Below are 7827 nucleotides of genomic sequence, written 5' to 3'. Positions count from 1 at the left end.
AAAAACAAATTGAAAATTTATTTTGAATGGTTTATAATTTGCTTCCGACCACTGTTTTTAAACAATAAATACTGCTTAATTAATACTTTTGGTTTTATATAGGTTATATTACACATAAAAAGATTTATAAGTAATTAGGTTCTAGTAGGATATTAAACTAGTATATAAAAAAAAAATTAAATTGATAAAATTCAAAACAAAAATTAGGTTGTATTTGTTAACTTTAAGGGTTTTTTGGTGTATTTTTCCTATTTAATACAGTTTTTCAACTTTTAACTTAAGTTTTGTATTTAGTCCTGGTATTGTTTTTACTTACTATTTTCTTTAATGTTGAAGTAGTGTTTAGTTATGTATGAAGATAAATATAAAATCGTTAGTTAGAATAATAATTTTGTTAATATAGTTAAGATAAGTTGCTAATAGATCATTAAGATAGAAATTTTTATTTAATTCAAAAAATTTCTTTTTAGTTTAATAGTGTTTTTTTTTTTTCTCAAAGGTTAAAGTAAAATTGTTAACAAGTTATTTTAAAAACTAGTAATTATCATAATTATTTTAAAGCTTCCAATTTTAATTTTTCAAGGTTTAAAAAAGTCGTGTCTTATAAATCTAGTTAAGCATCTTTTTTTTATAACTTTATCTATTTTATGTTTGTTTTTTGTAAAATTATTTTATTGTAGAAATTTCTACTTAACTATCAAGATTCAGTATTATCATTTAAAGTTTCTTTATTAATAGTCAACAGAATTAAGATAATAAAAAATGGAACAATATAACTACAATGAGTATACACCAGCTTCACAAAGAAGACAGCTTCCTCTTATTGTGAATGCACAATATATAGAAAACAATACTGTCAGTTTCTACTGTATTATGGTATTATTTTTTTGTAAACCAAACTTCTCATGCAAAAATACTTATTCACGTAAAATAACACTATTTTTAATTTTTGTTACGTTATTTAACTTTAACAAATAAAATTATTACTTTATGTCACTATTTACAATATTTTTTAATGCTATGTCTAGTATTTAACCAGCTTAATCTTAACAGGAACAACCTAATTGTACACCTGAACAAAACACAGCACAAGTGGAACAAACTTCTACACCAAGCTCTGAATCTGTACAAACTCCTTCTATTGTGGATGCAGAATTTGTACATTACAACAGACCTCAAGTTAGTAAAAAATGTTTGTATTTTTGGTTTAAGAAGTTTAAATATTTTTCAATATTTAGCAAGCACGCCATTTATCTATTCTACAGTTTTACAATTAATTATAAAAATACTAGAGTGTTGTATCTCAATAAAAAGTATTCAATACTTAGTTGACATAACATTAGCAACCCTGCTATCAAGATTAAGTTGTTTACATTTGTGTATGAAAAACTGTTTAATGTTTAAAGCTTAGCGCATACATATAAAAATATAAATCCACAGATTACACGAAATAGATTCTCTGATCGCGTGCAGGCCATAGCAGAACGAATGGAGAGAACTCAAGTCATATTCTACGATTTGGATAACTACAACAGCGAGATAGCTCAACAAAACGTTTTACAAAACATCATCGCTTTGCCACATAACTACAACGTGCTAAGTGGCCTGACATCAGAAAGAATCAGCAAGTTTGAACATTTCACTGCAGATGAGTCGTTAGCAGGTGAACAGTGTCTTGTTTGCATGGATGAGTTGACAATTGGAACACAAATGGTCCGTCTGGACTGTCACGTTGACCATGTTTTGTGTAAAAAGTGCGTGGACAAATGGTTTCAAGACCATAATACGTGTCCTACATGCAGACATGTGTTCACTTAGATTTATTTTATCGTAGAATAAAAAGTATAAGTAGAACGTTTGTAAATTTTCCTCAAAAACTAGATTGAAATATTTACGATGCATATTAATTATTTAGGTGTAAATAAATTTAGAGTAATAGTTGAAAAGATGTTAGATCAGCCTGATTTTAGTTGTTAATCAGGCTCAATAATAAACATTTTTAATTCAATATTTTTCTTCTTTTAATAGATATAACTAAATGACGCATAACTAAAAATTTAAAACACAAACAGCTTAAGGCATAGGGCGTAAGAGCTGACTTATAAGATAAACTACTATGTTAAAAGACGAAAATCATTTGAATAAAGCAAACAAAGAACATTTCAAATAAGCTTTAGTCAAAAGTAATAAGATACTTTTAATACATAACTATAATACGTAATATACGTAGTAAAAGCAAACTTCTAAGATAATAAGTCATCAATATTTAGAAGCTTTAGTTTTGATACAAATAAAATTTTAAATTAGAATAAAACAATTTTATTGTTTTGGTAGGAGGCGTAGGAAAACATAATTTTTAATATTTTTTTTATTGTAAGCAGAAGTTAATTTAAATAAAAGTAAGGTTTTCTTCTGAGTTTTTTATTATTTTTCTTCTATTTTCTGTTGTTTTTATCGAGTTTTACTAAAAACTATTCTATTTACTAATGTAAGTTTTTATTAAGTTTTGAACAAAAGTGTTCTACATTCTCGCAAGAAGTTACGACCTGTGGTATTTAAAAAAATATCATTCTGTGAAAAATAGAACTCTGCGAGCCGCTATTTCAAAAACATTTTTTAAATTTCAATTTATGATTTTAAATAAAATAAATATTATAAAATGCTTTTGGTTTTCCATAAACAATCTTAAAAGGTAGATCTATAAAATTCAAATCTTCTATATTCCTGAGATTTTAAGCCTTGTTTAGTTGATCTTTGTTGATATGGCATGTTAAATAAATTGCAATGATTATAAGTTAAAAGTGTAAGTTTCCGTTCAACTGTTTCAACTTTGTTAGCATCTTTTTTAAGACAGGGTGATCAAAGTAGAGTTTTAAAATCATGACAACCTTATAGAATAAACTGTTTTCAGAGTTTTATTTTCTACAAAAAACTTAATATTACATATATATAGTAACAACAATATATTCTAAACATCATAAAACATGTACGTAATATTGCAATTAATAACTGCTTAGAATATTCTTAAACAGTAACTTATCATAAAAACAAGTTGTACTTCGTTTGTATTATGATTTTGGAAAAGCAATACAAATACAAGTTTTAGTACAAATGCAAGTAGCTGCTTGTAAAAATATCTACGAAAGCTACAATTAGCTTTTAAAATAAAAATGTAATATTTTGAAAAGAACTTGCAAACAAAAAAGTATCTGCTAGAACTAAACGACAAGCTATGTTGGGGAAATTATATAACGAATGTTTTCAACAGCATGTAGTTATAAATAAATTTTATTTGTTTTTATTTTTTACCAGCAGTGCTTACTTAAAAAATAATCGAGCGGCAGGTCACTTTAGTTTAATTTTTTTACATACATTAATCGAAATATTTAATTTAGTATACATTAAGTTTATAAGACTATGTTGCTACTAATAAAAACATTTAATTCATTAAATATAATAATGAGAAAGCATAATTTTAATTTTAAGTCAAGTTCTATATACAGTTACCTGTCAGCTAAGTACGCACTATATAGGTAGGAACTGCCAGTATAGTACGCATTTTTCAACTTTAAAACGCTATGTTCAATATGATTACTTAAAAAAAAAGTAATAATACAAAATTATTTTTTTAAAAAGAAATTGTACTATACAACATCAAAAAAAATTTATTTTTTAATGAACCATCAAATTAGTTATTAACTCACAAGTTTTAGATCAAATCAAATTTTAAAACAAACAAATTACAGTTTATTTAACGAACAGTAAAATTTAAATTTAAATACCACAGATTAAAAACGTTTGGTTAAAAATAGTTAAAAAATTGTACAAATTTTATATAAATAAAAAAAATATTAAATCAATCAACATTTGAATATCAAATTATTAAAACAAAAATGTTTAATAGCACTTAGATAAAAACCGTAATGAATATTGCAATTTACATTTACTTGCCCCTGATTGTAACATAAACGTGAAAAACTACAAGAAAATAAATAACAAGTTAGCAGAAGTAAAGTTTTATGTCCAGGAACTAACTTTTTTGAATAAACTTAATTTAATAAAAGCATTACTGAAACTTTTATAAATCTTTATTTGTTTAAAATTAATAAATAAATGTAAGTTACAATCTTTATAGTTATAAAAATAATAAGCTTATTCTTTGCTTATTATAGTTCACAAGAAGTTTAGTTGGTTTCAAAGCTAAGAAATGCTTTTCTGAATAACAAAAAAGATTTTTGCTTGATGTGGATTAAACTTTTGTAACACAGGTACTTTACTAGTATATAACCATTCTTCTTAAAAAAAGCTGTTATAAAATTATTGTTAAAATCAACAAAAGAAATACTGTGTTGATCAAGAAATTTGAAGCAATAATAAAATTTTAAGTTTACAAAACTTCCGCTAAAGAAAATTACTTCGTAAAATAACTATTTATATCCATGTTACAAAGGTAGACTTGATCAAACACAAATCTACAAGATAGAATTTTTTTATAAAAATAGTTTGGATATCAAAAGAATTTAGTTAGCTTAAAACCTATTGATTTTATATAAATAGCTAGAAAGGCCTTTTACAAGAAACTGGCCAATTTTCCTGGAAAAGCTGCTTGCCAGCCGTAATTATTAAAAGAGTCATTCAGTAGTCAACGAACAAAAGTAACATAGATAAGAGTAAAATAAAAGCAATAATATCAGCTTTAAGTTCCACAATTTTCATTAAAGAAAACTATGTTGTAAAGTACTAAACTTTTTTATTGTTTTTTTGAATGATAAAAACTAAAATTATTATGGGTGTACACTGTTCCAACTAGAAAAAAATTAAATTTAATTGGACATTAGTCAATTACCAGCATTAAAATAATTATGATACTAAAAAATTTGAATGTGCTTTACTTAAAGTCTGGATTTAATATTTGGCCATAAAAACATTTTACAAGTAAGAGGACAATTTTCTGCTGCCTGCGAGCCGTAATTATTTAAAATTACCGTGTTAACCAACAAAGAAAACCTACATTATACAAAAAATCCAATAAATTTAGTAATAAAAACAGTTTTATTTTAAAAAATTTCAATTTAAAGAATTATACTTTACATCATTAAATTTATTCTTTTAATGTTTTTATAGAGAACAAAATAAATATTTTAATTTGAGTTTCTTTTTAATTAAAACTTTTAATTGTTCATGAATAAGTTTAATGTGAGTTCTATTTGTATTAAAATTTTAACTTGTACTACAATGAATAAATTCAAATTCGATAATTGATTTGGAATTTCTTCGGGTGGGAGTTGATTCGGGTTGGAGTTGATTTGGGTGGGCAATGTCAGAATATCGTTTGAATGATCAATTTAGCCTCGCAGTTATCACATTTTAAAAGTATTTGCAGATCATTAGCAAGCATATGATATTTACTTGCGCACAATGGAAACACTCCTGCTTGACTCTAACTTCCTCCCATGTTTCTTATAAACGCATTACTTTATCAAATTGTGGTGGAATAAGCGGTGTTTTATTTGAAAACCTAAACAAATACTGTCATAGTTTTAATGACTCTTTTCATAATTCCATATTTTTCTGCTGTGCATATAACATAAACTTCTTTTGTTTTGTTTTTTTTTTGTGTAAAATTCGATTAAACAGATATAAGCTTGAATAAATCATTTTTGGCATATAAGATGATATAATATAAATAATTTAGATTGACTCAGCCTTGTTTTTTTCTTAACAGGGTGGCCAATTTGGTCTTTTAAAATAAAAATAATCATAATTATACTAAGTGGTATCAAGTGTTTTATATTTTTCTAATAATCGGAACAAGTTTAAAACTTTAACTGAAAATATTTTTTGAATATAAAGGTATTTTAACAGAAAGTGTTCAATAAAATCAGTTTTAGTTAAGAAAGCTAGAATCTAAGGAGTATTAGTATGTTTTAGATAAGTTTAGTGCAGGGTTTCCCAAAGTGGGCCAAGTGGCCCCCTAGGGGGCCATGACAGATACTCAGGGGGCCACAAGCAGCGAAGGGAGAAAGGGGGGCCATGAGCAGTAAAGCAGCCACAGGGGGGGCCATGAGGCCATAACTTAAAACTTACACTAGATGTGCTTGAGTTGCAGACGAAAAGCAAAAAAAAAGGTCTTTGGTGTTTTTTATCGTAGTTTATGAGTAATCTTGTTGAAGGGGGCCATTGCTTTTTCAATTTCTTTAAAGGGGGCCATTTGCAAAAAAACTTTGGGAATTCCTGTTTTAGACTGTATTTTTGATTGTCAATAGCTTAAACTCTCTTTAAAGTTTTGAAATTTTGTTGCAAAGAGAAATATTTAGATATAAGTAAAAACAAACAATACAAAAATCTTTACAATAAAAATAAAAACAAACTAAACGTATAACTTATGTAGCTTACAAAAAATCAAAAAATCCAGAATATTAAAATATTATTAGCACTAAACAAAAAAAAAGAAGGGAACCTTATCTCAATAATTAAATGTGTAATTAAAAAAGCAATAACTAAAAATCAAAGCAAACTTGAATAAAAAATAAGAACAAACTATACAACATAGAAAATAACTTTCTTGTGCAACAACAATTTCAAAATACGAAGCTAATTATTTTGAGCATTATGTATATTTGTAAAGTAAAAATAAATTCTCAATAAGCTTTGATCTCGTACAAGCGTATTTATATTATTTATAGTAATAGTTATTTAAAAACTTCGGTCAATGGGAAATACGAAACAGAACAAAAATAGAGTTTAATATCAAAATTAAATATTAAAAAAGTAAAATGTAATCTAGAAAAAATTGAAATTGATAAATCAGACAGTAATATAACACTAAACAAGAAAAGCGAAAGACATAGTATATTTATTTATTTATTGCCAAAATTCATTTTAGAAAAATTAAACCTAATTAAAACTATGCCGCTCACACAAGCAGTTTAAATTATTTTTCTAATATAAACTTTCTTTCTATACTTAATAAAATTTTTACTTGTAGTTACTAATTTTTTTTCAAAATGCACAAATCCTTGAACCAATAAAAAAACTAAAAAGCTGCGTATTTTTCAAACTTAACTTACTGCACGAAAACCTACATTATTAATACTTCATATTATTTATAAAATTATCAAATTATAAATTTTGCAAAACATTTTTAATAAATTAAAGCTTTACTTAGAATTATATAAAATAGAAATGTTTCATATATGAAACAGCTGTGTAAAGCTGTTGTTTAATATATAACTAGGTATATTACTTAAATAAATTTAACTTAGGAAATATTAACTAAGCACTAAGGCTAATTAAAAATGACCACGATGGGACTCGAACCCACAATCTTCCGGTTCGTAGCCGGACGCCTTATCCATTGGGCCACGCGGCCGGTCTATCGAAAACTCGTGTCAGCGTCTATATATGTAAATTTTTAATGCACGCGTGAAAAAGCCACTTCACTATTTTACTTAGGTATACAGTGCTGCGCGCGCCTTTTAAAGATATGCGTCATGGTTTGAACTAGTGTTAAAAACACTATTGCTTAAGCTATACGGGGGCTAGGTATGTTTATGGGGAAATTTAAAAAATATATATTTAACATTTTTCATGTGACATCACTCAAATAAGTGTATTATTGCAAAATTGTAATTCGCGCGAGTACTAACCAGTTAAAAATTTATCATTCTATCATAAAGGTTTTTAAATAATTTCGGCTAAATTTTTTTGAAACTACGAAAATGGTTGTTTACTAGAGTTATATTGCCGTATATTTTTCAAGTTCGATTAAGATATTTTTTTTTAGTCCTTAAGTTTTCGGTTGCTTTAAATCTACTCTACTTTTGT

General features: G+C 26.0%; 1 non-coding gene across 1 annotated transcript; it reads right to left on the bottom strand.

Annotated features, from left to right (window-relative positions):
• Positions 1-7299: 7299 nt before the first annotated feature.
• Positions 7300-7372, bottom strand: Trnar-acg (transfer RNA arginine (anticodon ACG)). The gene has a single exon. It is a non-coding gene; the product is annotated as a tRNA-Arg (tRNA).
• Between the last annotated feature and the right edge of the window lie 455 nt (positions 7373-7827).

The sequence above is a fragment of the Thalia democratica genome, chromosome 6 (assembly GCF_965202585.1).
Source record: "Thalia democratica chromosome 6, ktThaDemo2.hap1.1, whole genome shotgun sequence".
NCBI lineage: Eukaryota > Metazoa > Chordata > Thaliacea > Salpida > Salpidae > Thalia > Thalia democratica.
This window is presented reverse-complemented; position numbering and strand designations above follow the sequence as displayed.